The sequence below is a fragment of the Macaca mulatta genome, chromosome 8 (genome assembly GCF_049350105.2).
Source record: "Macaca mulatta isolate MMU2019108-1 chromosome 8, T2T-MMU8v2.0, whole genome shotgun sequence".
In the NCBI taxonomy this organism is placed as follows: domain Eukaryota; kingdom Metazoa; phylum Chordata; class Mammalia; order Primates; family Cercopithecidae; genus Macaca; species Macaca mulatta.
Window position 1 is genome coordinate 90,823,284 of NC_133413.1, and position 13,692 is coordinate 90,836,975.

At 42.0% G+C, this 13,692-nt stretch overlaps 1 non-coding gene across 1 annotated transcript; it reads right to left on the reverse strand.

The window, feature by feature from the left end:
• Window positions 1-8,160: 8,160 nt before the first annotated feature.
• Window positions 8,161-8,291, reverse strand: LOC114680498 (small nucleolar RNA SNORA20). Its single transcript, XR_003732716.1, has one exon. It is a non-coding gene; the product is annotated as a small nucleolar RNA SNORA20 (small nucleolar RNA).
• Window positions 8,292-13,692: the final 5,401 nt, after the last annotated feature.

Genomic DNA, 13,692 nt, shown 5'->3' on the forward strand with positions numbered 1-13,692 from the left:
GACTAGATGAGATCAAAGGGCCTTCCTTTCCAACTCTACACTTGAATCAGCAATTTACATTTTCGTGGGTTTGGTATTGTTTCTCCAATTGTCCTTGAGTTTATTAAACACAAGACGATCTCTTTGTATCCCCCCAAGAATATCCCGCTAGAATAGTTGCTCCAGAAATGTATGTTGATTTTCTGGGTTACCATTTAAAGTGCTATACATTAATAATTGCTCCCTTCCTATTATTTGAAATAGGTCGATTAAGCCAGTTTCTTTTAGAACAAAGACTACAAATTGAAATGCTTGTGCTGAATTAGAACAATTGGGAACATTTGGGAGGCTGAGGCAGGCAGATTACTTGAGTCTAGGAGTTCAAGACCAGCCTGGGCAACATGGCAAAATCCCATGTCTACAAAATAATACAAAAAAATTAGCAGGGCGTGGTGGTGAACACTGATGGTCCCGCTACTTGGGAGGCTGAATTGGGAGGATCACCTAAACCTGGGAAGTCGAGGCTGCAGTGAGCTGTGATCGTGCCACTGCACTCCGGCCTGGGTGATGGAATGAGACCCTGTCTCAAAAGAAAAAAAGAACAATTGGAAACAATTCTTGATCTTAGCATTAGGTCCTTAACAATATATCTAATTTATGCAATCTATATATCACTGACATACATATAAATATTATTAGCATCTTGAAGAATAAAAGTATCTGTTTTTAGAAATGAAGAGGACATTGGGGATGACAAAGTCAAAACTTTTTATTTTTTAGATTTCCTTTTTTTTCTTTTTTCTCTTTGGACAGGGTCTTGCTGTGTCACCCAGGCTGGAGTGCAGTGGTGCAATCTTGGCTCACTGCTGCCTCCACCTCCCGGGTTCAAGTGATTCTTGTCCCTCAGCCTCCCAAGTAGCTGGATTACAGGTGTGAGCCACTGCACCTGGCCGTTACTTTATAGATTTAGAAAATTAATTTCTAGAGTTTAAGATTTGTCTGAGAGCAAATAGATAAAATTTAAAATTTGATAACATTTTAAATAGATAAAAATTAACAAGTGAAATTAAAGAAATGATCTTTTGGGTCATTTTTAAATGTATTGACTGAGTTATGAGACTGGCTAGTTTTTGTATTTTTGGTAGAGACATGGGTTTTGCCATGTTGCCCAGGCTGGTCTTGAACTTCTGGGCTCAAGCAATCCTCCCATCTCAGTCTCCCAAAGTTCTGGGATTACAGGTGTGAGCCACCGTTCCCAGCCACTGAAAGTTTATTTCATATAGTAATATAATTCCTCCCCCCTCCTCTTTTTTTTTTTAGGGAGGGAGGGAGTTGGATTTAAATATCAAATTTTGTTAAAGGAAGACTTAGCCTAGCTAATGTCACAGCCATCCATTGCCTTGTTCTTTATCTTAAAATGGGACAATTACCCCTGGTTTTTGCCCATCTTTCAGTGAATATGAAGATTTGATTATGAAGGGTATGAAAATGTCATTCATACATATCTAAATTCATGAATTTTGCCAAATCTACGTATTATCTCTATTATTATTTACTTACTACTTTTATAGCCACATGACACATAATGATGTTTTCATCAATGATGGATCACATATATGATGGTGGTCCCATAAGATAATAGAGTTTTTTTGTTTTTTTGAGATGGAGTTTCGCTCTTGTTGCCAAGGCTAGAGTGCAATGGCACGATCTTGGCTCACTGCAACCTCCAACTCCCAGGTTCAAGCTATTCTCCTGCCTCAGCCTCCAGAGTAGCTGGGACTACAGGTGCACACCACCATACCCAGCTAATTTTTGTATTTTTAGTAGAGATGGGGTTTCACCCTGTTAGCCAGGCTGGTCTCAAACTTCTGACCTTAGGAGATCCATCTGCCTTGACCTCCCAAGTGCTGGGATTACAGGCGTGAGCCACCACACCTGGCCTAAATTTTCTTTAAATTTTTTTAATTTTTTTAGCTGCAGTGTTAAATTTTATATATATATATATGTATGTGTATGTATATAATTTTTTTTATTTTTAAGAGACACGGTCTTGTCCTGTTACTCAGGCTGGAGTGCAGTGTCACAAGCATGCTCACTGCAACCTTGAACTCACTGTTTACAGGTTCAAGCAAGCTTCCCACCTCAGCCTCCCAAGCAGCTGGGACTATAGCTAATTAAAAAAAATTTTTTTTAGAGATGGGGTCTTGTTATGTTGCCCAGACTGATCTCGAAGTCCTGGTCTCAAGCAGTCCTCCCACCTCGGCCTCCTAAATTGCTGGGATTACAGTCATGAGCCACCATGCCTGGCCTATACTTTTAATAATTGTTTTAGAGGTAGTTCTCCTACATATATCTTTAGAAAGTTAATTGTAAAAGGGCCTCAGGCAGGTCTTCAGAGGTATTCCTGAATAAGGCATTGTTATCCTAGGAGATGACAGCTCCATGCATGATACTGCCCCTGAAAATTTTCCAGTGGGACAGGATGTGGAGGTGGAAGACAGTGATATTGATCATCCTGCCCCTGTGTAGGCCGAGGCCAGTAGGTATGTTTGTGCCTTCATTTTTAACAAAAAATGTACAAAGTAAAAACACTTTAAAAATAGAAAGAAGCTTATAGAATAAGAATATAAAGAAAATATTTTTGTATAGCTGTACAATGTGTTTGAAGCTAAGAGTTATTATAAAAGAATAAAAAAGTTAATTAAAAAGTTTATAAAGTAAAAAGTTTCAGTAAGCTAAGGTTAACTTTTTACTGAAGAAAAAAATATATTTTTATAAATTTAGTGTAGCCTAAATGTACAGTGTTTATACAGTCCACAAGAGTGTACAGTAATGTCCTAGGCCTTCACAGTCACTCACCATTCACTCACTGACTCACCCAGAGAAACTTCTAGTCCTTCAAGCTCCATTCATAGTAAGTGCCCTATAGAAGTCTACCATTTTTTATCTTTTATACTGTGTTTTTTGTTTGTTTGTTTGTTTGTTTGTTTGTTTTTGTTTTTTGAGATGGAATCTTGCTCTGTCACTCAGGCTGGAGTGCAGTGGCACAATCTCGGCTCACTGCAACCTTCACCTCCCGGGTTCAAGCAGTTCTTCTGCCTCAGCCTCCTGAGTGGCTGGGATCACAGGCGTGCACCACCAGGCCCTGCTGATTTTTGTATTTTTAGTAGAGATGACCTGACCATGTTGGCCAGGTCAGTCTTGAACTCCTGACCTCAGGTGATCCACCTGCCTCAGCTTCCCAAAGTGCTGAGATTACAGGTGTGAGCCACTGCGCCCAGCCCATACTGTATTTTTATTGTACCTTTTTCATGTTTAGATAAGTTTAGATACACAAGTACTTACCATCATGTGACAATTGCCTACAGTCAGTACAGTAACGTGCTGTATAGGTTTGTAGTTTAGAAGCTATAGGGTAGGCCGGGCGCGGTGGCTCACGCCTGTAATCCCAGCACTTTGGGAGGCCGAGGCGGGCGGATCACAAGGTCAGGAGATCGAGACCACGGTGAAACCCCGTCTCTACTAAAAATACAAAAAATTAGCCGGGCGCGGTTGTGGGCGCCTGTAGTCCCAGCTACTCGGGAGGCTGAGGCAGGAGAATGGTGTGAACCCGGGAGGCGGAGCTTGCAGTGAGCCGAGATCGCGCCACTGCACTCCAGCCTGGGCGACAGAGCGAGACTCCGTCTCAAAAAAAAAAAAAAAAAAAAAAAAAAAAAAGAAGCTATAGGGCATACCAGCAGCCCTAACATTTTTGGCACCAGGGACCACTTTCACAGGAGACAATTTTTCCACAGATGGGGTGGGGTAAGGGGATGGTTTTGGGATGAAACTGTTCCACCTCAGATCATCAGGCTCGTAAGGATCGCACAACCTAGATTCCTCGCATGCACAGTTCACAAGAGGGTTTGCACACCTATGAGAATCCAATGCTGCTGCTGATCTGACAGGAGCTGGAGCTCAGGAGGTAATGCAAGCAATGGGGAGAGGCCGCAAAGACAGATGAAGCCTCACGTGCTCACTCGCTGCTCACTCCCTGCTGTGCGGCCCAGTTCCTAACAGGCCATGGACCAGTACCTGTCTGCGATACAGGGGTTGGGGACCCCTGGGCTATACCATACAGCCGAGGTGTGTAATAGCCTCTACTATCTAGGTTTGTGTAAGTACATTCTATGATGCTCACACAATGGCAAAGTTGCCTAAAGGCACATTTCTCAGAACATATCCCCATAATTACGGGATATATGGCTGTAGTTAAACTGATCACCATATTATTTAAATGATTTGTGTAAAGTTACACTAAAATCTGTAACAATTTAAATAAAATATATTTCTTCACAGGCCACCTAGGAAACACTGGGATAGTGGAAATAAATGCATTTGAGTTGAAGAATCAGAAGATTTGGATTTAAATCATAGCTTTTTTTTTTTAACTTTTATTTTAAGGTCAGGGGTACAAGTGCAGGCTTGTTGCATAGGTAAACTTGTGTCATGGGGGTTTGTTGCACAGATTATTTCTTCACCCAGGTGTTAAACCTTGTACCCATTAGTTATTTTTTCCTGAGCCTCTCCCTCCTTTCCCACTTCATCCTCCAAAAGGCCCCCGTGTGTGTTGTTCCCCTCTATGTGTCCATGTGTTCTCATCATTTAGCTCCCACTTATAAGTGAGAACATACTGTATTTGGTTCTCTGTTCCTGTGTTAGTTTGCTAAGGATAATGGCCTTCAGCTCCATCCATGTCCCTACAAAGGACATGATCTTGTTCTTTTTTATGGTTTCAAGCTTTGCTTTTTCCTAGTCAGGTGATTTTGAGGAAGTAATCTTGGTTTCTTTACGTATGAAATTATGACCATAATACATAAGTCATAGTGTTGTTATGGTGATAAATAGGATCATGTCTGTGAATGCACTTTGAAAAAGTGAAGACAATGCACATTATTAGTTGTTATTGTTAAAGAGAAAATTAGTGTTGGGAGGAGAAAGTACTATTGTTTTAATAGTAGTTTATTCAGAAGGATAGAAGGTGTAGAAAATGTCTATATTTTAAGGAATGGATATACAAAAATGTTTATTGTATTAGGTAGATCAGAAAATGGAAGAAAAGTTAATCAAATACTGCAAAAAGACAGGAAGCAAAACCCACCGAAATTTTCTTGATAAAAAGAGCATTTTTAGTATAGGTCCAACATAAAATTGTGACAGTTTTATGTGAAGTTTAAAAAATATAATTTCAAGTATTAAAAACTTAATTATATATGAATCAAAAGTTATCATAACAGTAATTAATGTCTTATGTATTTCATTACAATCATTAATTCTCTCCTAATACTGATACAATTTCTTTTTTTTTTAATTATACTTTAAGTTCTGGGGTACATGTGCATAACGTGCAGGTTTGTTACATATGTATACTTGTGCCATGTTGGTGTGCTGCACCCATCAATTCGTCAGCACCCATCAACTCGTCATTTACATCAGGTATAACTCCCAATGCAATCCCTCCCCGCTCCCCCCTCCCCGTGATAGGCCCCGGTGTGTGATGTTCCCCTTCCCAAGTCCAAGTGATCTCATTGTTCAGTTCCCACCTATGAGTGAGAACATGCGGTGTTTGGTTTTCTGTTCTTGCGGTAGTTTGCTGAGAATGATGGTTTCCAGCTGCATCCATGTCCCTACAAAGGACACAAACTCATCCTTTTTTATGGCTGCATAGTATTCCATGGTGTATATGTGCCACATTTTCTTAATCCAGTCTGTCACTGATGGACATTTGGGTTGATTCCAAGTCTTTGCTATTGTGAATAGTGCCGCAATAAACATACGTGTGCATGTGTCTTTATAGCAGCATGATTTATAATCCTTTGGGACAATTTCTTAATTGATCTCTAGTGTCTAATGTAAACCATGTTAAGGCTCCTGAATATGTGTTACTTAATTGCAAAGTGTATGCATAGTAAAAACTACAGCTCCTCAGAATCGAACCATGTTTATTAATAAAAAGTTCTTTGAAACATATTCCAGGCCGCGTGCAGTGGCTCACGCCTGTAATCCCAACACTTAGGGAGGCTGAGTCAGGTGGATAGCTTGAGTCCAGGAGTTCGAGACCAGCCTGGGTAGGACAGTGAGACCCTCTCCCTACAAAAAAATACAAAAATTAGCCTGGCATGGTGGCATGTGCCTGTAGTCCCAGATACTCAAGAAGTTGAGGTGGGAGGATGACTTGAACCTGGGAGGCAGAGGTTGCAGTGAGTCGAGATTGTGCCATTGCATTCCAGCCTGGGTGACACAATGAGAAGCTGCCTCAAAAAAAAAAAAAGAAACATATTCCAACACTTCTCCCCCTCTTTATTCCTTGACTACCTGCTCTGCCCTCTTATTCTTGCTAGGGATCTTGCCTTCAACTTCATAAACTAGTGATTGTCTGAGCCACTGTCAACTTCCGGCGCCCAAATTGCTGCACCTGAACTGCCTTCCCTTCGCCCTGGACCGATGACGGGGGCGTGTCTCCATTCTGGGTTCTGAACTTTGTGCTCACTGTGTCTTCTGCACTCTGTGTGACTCCAGTCTTGCCCTCTCTGCCAGCTTTTCGCATCAACATTAAACACTTTCGCAACTTCTCCTGGTCACAGGTTCCCATCTAGCACAGCCTTTACTCTTTCTATCCCTTGTGGCCAAATGTGTCCTGTCCAAAGAACTCTATTCCTAATGTCGTATTTTGTCATCCTTTGCATCCTTCACTTTCCAATTCAGCCTCCATATTTCTGTTTCCTGAGAATATTGTTTTCCCCCACCAAAGTATAATCCATAAACATTTTTACATACTTTTAAAGAAACTCTGGCTATGTGCAGTGGCTCATGTCTGTAATCTCAGCACTTTGGGAGGCTGAGATGGGAGGATCACTTGAGCCCAGGAGTTTGAGACTAGCCTGGGCAACATAGGGAGATGTTAACTCTACAAAAAAAAAAAAAAAAAAAAATTAGTGGGGCATGGTGGTGCACGCCTGTGGTCCTAGCTGCTTGGGAGGCTGTGGTGGAAGGATCAGTTGTGCCTCTAAGATTGAGGCTGCAGTGAACAGTCATTGTGCCACTGCACTACAGCCTGGGCAACAGTGCAAGATGCTATCTCAAAAAAAAGAAAAAAAGAGTTTCCAAATCCTCAACATTTAAAAAGTATTAAAAAAATAATAAAAGAAAATGATATATAAAATCTGCCTGTAATGCCTCTATATAAATTGTTCACATGCTCCATTTCCCCTCACATGCCTTTTTCCTGTGGGTAGATTTCTTGTGGTCATAGCACCCATACTGATTTTTTTTTTTTTTTAAGATGGAGTTCGCTATTGTTGCCCAGGCTGGAGTGTAATGGCATGATCTCGGCTCACCGCAACCTCCGCCTCCCAGGTTCAAGCAATTCTCCTGCCTCAGGCTCCCAAGTAGCTGGGATTACAGGCTTGCACCACCACACCCACCCAATTTTGTATTTTTAGTATAAACGGGGTTTCTCCATGTTGGTCAGGCTGGTCTTGAACTCCCAACTTCAGGTGATCCGCCTGCCTCAGCCTCCCAAAGTGCCACCCATACTGACTTTTAATTCCACCCCAGGAAGCAAGCATAGCCTGGTTCCCAAAACAAGTGGACTGGGATCAAGAGGCTACCTGAGAGAACTTTGACTTAGTTATTTGAGTACTATATTCGTATTAAGATTTAAAAAGATTTCCATGCTAGTAAATCTAACGTACACTTCAATCTGGATTTAAATCTCGATGTCTTAGTAATGTTTGACACAACCGATCATCCCTTCATGACCTCTCTTCTGTCCCTGGTTTTGTGGTGGGTCCTCCTGGTGACCTGTCTACTGTGGTTTATCTCCTCAGTCTCCTCCTGCACTGTTTTTTACATGCTGGGATTCCTAAGGGCTGCATCCTGAGTTCCTCTGTTCTTGTCACACTGCAAATTCTTCTCAGGTGATCCCATTTACTCTTGAGACTCCCATTACCATCTTCACGCTGGTGATTCTTAAATTGATTACTCCAGCAAAGACTTTTCTTAGAACTTCATCACTGTCTATCCAGTGGTCAACTGGAATGTCCACATCATGTGTCATAATAGGCATGCAAAGCTCAGAATTTTCTTTTTGTTTCTTTCTTTTGTTTTTTCTTCTTTCTTTTTTTTTTTTTTAACCAAAAACAGTGTCTTGTCCATGCAGAAAAGATGAAAAGGGTGACTTCATTTCAATTTACAATGTCCCAATATTATTTTATCCCATGCATGTAACTGCTTGTATCATTATGAGGCTATGGCAGCAAATAAATGGGAAGAAGCTTGATATTTTCTAAAATGGAAATTCTTACTTTCTTCAGTGACTTCCTATCCCCAAATTCTTATTTTCTTCAGTGTCCTCCATTTTATTTTGTTTTATTTATTTATTTTTTGAGACGGAGTCTTACTCTGTTGCCCAGGCTGGAGTGTAGTGGCGCAATCTCGGCTCACTGCAACCTCTGCCTCTCGGGCTCAAGTGATTCTCCTGCCTCAGACTCCCGAGTAGCTGGGATTAGGAGTGCCCGCCACCACGCCAGGCTAATTTTTGTATTTTTAGTAGAGCCGGGGTTTCGCCATGTTGGCCAGGCTGGCCTCGACTCCAGACCTCATGTGATCTGCCCGTCTTGGCCTCCCAAAGTGCTGGGATTACAGGCGTGAGCCACCGCGCCCAGCCTGTCCTCCATTGTAGTAAAGGGCATCACCATCCCCTCAGCTGCTCAAGCCAGAAACCTAGGAGTCATTGTTGACTTTTCCTTGACTACTTGATGACTTCCTTTTCCTTACGGTGCCCCCTCCCCATTAATTAATCACCAAGTCTTTTCTATTCTATCTTCTAAATACATCTTCAACCCATTTGCCTCCCTGTATCATCGTCACCACACCAAGTGCAAGTTACCATCATCTCTCAAGCAGACTGCTGTGAAAACTTCTTACCCTCCCATTAAAGCACATTTGATTGCATTGATTCTCTCCTTACACTCTTTTTTTTTTGAGATGGAGTTTTGCTCTTGTGGCCCAGGCTGGAGTGCAGTGGCGTGATCTCGGCTCACTGCAACCTCTACCTCCTGGGTTCAAGTGATTCTCATGCCTCAGCCTCCCAAGTAGCTGGGATTACAGTTGCTCACCACCACACCCAGCTAATTTTTGTATTTTTGGTAGAGACGGGATTTTACCATGTTGGCCAGGCTAGTCTAGAACTCCTGACCTCAGTGATCCACTTGTCTTGGCCTCCGGAAGTGCTGGGGTTACAGGCGTGAGCCACCACCCCCGATCTCTCCTTATACTCTTGAAAGGTTTCTTGTTGCCTCTACGGTAAAAGCCTAAGACTGATGAGATGCTTTGTGATCCTCCCTCTGCCTAGTTGTTGAGGTTCAACATATCTTATTCCATATCCCATTCTTTCTGTTCCAGAAATTGTCCTCTCAGTTCTTTCCAATAAGAAGCCACTCTTCTTCCATCTTAGAATTTTACCTGGAATATATTAGCTTAACCTAACCAGCTTGAACATAGATAAGTTATTCTTTTATTTTTTTGAGACAGTCTCCTTCCGTCACTCAGGCTGGAGTGCAGTAGTACAGTCTTGGTTCACTGCAACCTCCGCCTCCTGGGTTTAAGCGAGTCTTCTGCCTCAGCTGTCTGAGTAGCTGGAACTACAAGCACACACCACCATGTCCAGTTAATTTTTTTTTTTTTTTGAGACAGAGTTTCGTTCTTGTTGCCCAGGCTGGAGTGCAATCTCAGCTCACCACAAACTCCACCTCCTGGGTGCAAGCGATTCTTGTGCCTCAGTCTCCTGAGTAGCTGGGATTACAAGCGTACACCACCATGCCCAACTAATTTTTGTATTATTAGTAGAGACAGCGTTTCATCATGTTGGCCAGGCTGGACTCGATCTCCCGGCCTCAGGTGGTCCACCCGCCTCAGCCTCCCAAAGTGTTGGGATTACAGGTTTGAGCCACCACGCCTGGCCTAATTTTTGTGTTTTTAGTAGGGATGGGGTTTCACCATGTTGGCCAGGGTGGTCTTGAACTCCTGACCTTAAGTGATCCACCTGCCTCAGCCTCCCAAAGTGCTGAGATTACAGGAATGAGCCACCGTACCTGGCCAGATAAATTATTTTTTAGGTTTTATCTTAAATATCACTTAGTTAAAGAACTTCTGTGAACTCTCACCCACAGTTTGTACTCCTTCTCAGCTTTATAAGTTATATTTGTATAACTCTTCAACTTTCCAGCTGCTAATCTCTATTGCACTCCAGCCTGGGCGACAGAGCAAGACTCCGTCTAAATAAATAAATAAAACAAGGTTATGAAGTAGTTATTATTTTCACCCTTGCACTGGAGTGTAATTTTATCGCTTTGTTCATTGCTCCAAGGGCAGCATGAAGGAGGCCTCTGTCTGTTGCTGACACACCTCTTCATTGGGTCATATTTTACAGTTAGTTACACTAGATTCTGACCATGACAGGAACTTTTTCCTGGCTCACGCAGACAGCTCTCAGGCCTCGCTGCCAGAGGATTGTCTTCCGTCATGTGCTGCCTCTTGTATCACAGCTTCTTCTCCGGTGGTTTTGGCTCCATCTTTTTTCATGACTGCCAGAGGAATTTATCTGGTCATGCATTGCCCTTGATGTCACCGTAGCCAGTCCCTATGATTTCTTTGAATGTGGTGGTTCTTCTAAAGGTGTTCAGAAAGGAGAATACTGCAAGGGACCTGCACTTGGCTCCTATCCTGAGTCCTCTTTGGGCATAAGGATGGGAAGCAGTGAATATGTCAGGGGAGCTGGACAAGGCCTGGAAGCTGAGGGCACAGGTTCTGGAGCCAAACAGACTTGGCTTCAAATTCAGCCTGCATCTGTTCCTAGGTGTGTCCCTGGTCATGGCAACTGACACAGGCCAGTGCTGGGGTAATGCAGAAAGGAGGAGAAGCATGCAGGCTGGAGGGATCATGCACAGCCACACAGAGGAGGGAAGAACCTACCTAGTTTTTTTGTTTTTTTTTTGAGATGGAGTCTTGCCCTGTCACCCAGGCTGGAGTGCAGTGGTGTGATCTCAGCTCACTGCAAGCTCCGCCCCCCGGGTTCAAGCAATTTTCCTGCCTCAGCCTCCTGAGTAGCTGGGATTACAGGCACGCACTACCATGTTTGGCTAATTTTTGTATATTTAGTAGAGATGGTGTTTCACCATGTTGGTCAGGCTGGTCTCGAGCTCCTGACCTCGTAATCTGCCCGCCTCAGCTTCCCAAAGTGCTGGGATTACAGGGGTGAGCCACTGCACCCAGCCTGAACCTACCTTTTAGGATGAGTAAAATTTGGACAAATAGAAGGGAGCAAAAAGGTATTCTAGGCTGGGCACAGCAGCATGCACCAAGGCGTAGAGTTAGGAATGAGCATAGAAGTAGATAAAATAAGTCAATAGTGATTCTAAGATGCAATATTTTTTGGGGGCGGGAAATGAGAAATTGGAAGATGAGCTGACTTGAGGAACAATGGAGAGTTTAATTTTGGACTCATGAATTAGCATTTCCTATGGAATGTCCAAGCAGAGCTGTTCACAGAGTAGTCAGAGTTGCCGACAATATTTAAATATAGGCAAGAAGGCAAGAGCTGGAAAGGTATATACAGTAGATATGAGAAAGAGCTGTACCTTAATGTAAAGGCTTAGAGAAAAGAAAAGAGGAAGCATGTTTGTTGAAGATGTGTTCAATAAACAGAATAAGTGAAGGAAGAAATGGAAGAAGAAAGAAGGAAAGGAGGAGAGAGAGAAAAGGAAAGAAAACAGTTGGATATGTGAATGAAGAGAGAAAAGAATAAAATTGTGGCCATGTGGCATCATGGAAGCCCAGGGAGGAGAGAGTTCAAAGAAAGGAAGAGCTGTCAATTGCATCCAATAGCAATTTAAGATATATATTTCTAGTTGGAAGGCAGAGGAAGACATCCAATTAAAGATAGTCCAAAAGTAGCATTAGGATATGGAGACGGCTGTTATACAAAAATTTTGGATGTAAGACAAAGATGCCCATTATCACTGCTATTATTTTACGTTGATTTGAAACTTGTAATTCAATGCCTAAGTACAAAAGAAAGAGTATAATTATTGAAAATAAACACAACAAATAAGCAAAACATTGACTCTTTGTAAATCATATTATCCTCTACCAACAAAGTACCCCAAAGATGTAAGTTTTTTAAAAAAACTATTAAAACAAAAAAATGACTCAAATTAATTTAAATGTTTACTACAACTAATCAAAATCCCAATTCACTCTTGTGGTGACTTGACAGACCAATTCTAAATAACAGTAAGGTTAGAAGGCTGGATCCTGTAGAGAGCAGTGGTAAGAAACTCTTTTTGGTGAAGTAATCAAAATATTTTAGGAAAGGAATATTAATATTCACGTCTCATATATTCAATATAAAAATCACCTCCATTTTCCCAGACATTCAGTAAGATCTGCTAAATACAGAAATGTCTTCTGTAGCAGTTTCAAGGGAGGAACACCAAGCAAAAAGAATGGTCTTCTGCCTTTGGATTGGTTGAGAAAAAAGCAACTTGCAAAGATGAGACACAGTTAAATTCAGTGGAATCAGAACCGAGGGTCAGAAATGACCAGGAGATTGTAAACCCCTGGGGATTTGAAGAAATCTTAGAGAATGAATTGCAACCCCAGTGAAATATGGGAAAGTTCAAGCCAACCTTTTCTAAATCTTAAAGTTCAGGGCAAAATATCAGTTGGCATATCAGTTACCTATGTGGAAGTTGTAAATTTTTTAGAAATCTCTAGAAAAGGCCAGGCGCGGTGGCTCACGACTGTAATCCCAGCACTTTGGGAGGCCAAGGTGGGCGGATCCCAAGGTCAGGAGATCCAGACCATCCTGGCTAATGTGGTGAAACCCCGTCTCTACTAAAAATACCAAAAAAAAAAAAAAAAAAAAAAAAAATTAGCCGGGCATTGTGGCAGGCACCTGTTGTCCCAGCTACTCGGGAGGAGAATGGCGTGAACCCAGGAGGCAGAGCAGCCTGGGCGACAGAGCGAGACTCCATCTCAAAAGAAAAAAAAAAAAACAACTCTAGAAAAAACACAAAATATTAGTAGCACTTATGTCTATAATATTAAATTATCAATATTTTATTCTTGATACTTTTCTGAGTTTTCTGAATTTTATATAATGGGCATGCATTATTTTATAAGAAAAGTCTGTTAGTTAAAAAAGATAAGTAGGTAAAGCTGGGCATAGTGGTGTTCGCCTATAGTAAAAAATTATTATTATTATTTTTTTTTGAGGCAGAGTTTTGCTCTTGTCACCCAGGCTAGAATGCAATGGTGAAGTCTCAGCTCATTGCAACCTCCACCTCCTGGGTTCAAGTGATTCTCCTGCCTCAGCCTCCTGAGTAGCTGGGATTACAGGCGCCCAAAACCATGCCTGGCTAATTTTTGTATTTCTAGTAAAGACAGGGTTTCACCAGGCTGGCCAGCCTCATCTCGAACTCCTGACCTCAGGTGATCTGCCCACCTCGGCCTCCCAAAGTGCTGGGATTACAGGCATGAACCACTGTGCCCTCCCAATGTTGTTATTATTATTATTTTTTTTTTAAGGAGAGAAGTAGGATGAATGCTTGAATGGAAGGCAGGGTTAAATAAAGGTTTTCAAGTTTGCTTGCTTGGGGATTTCTAGGAGGG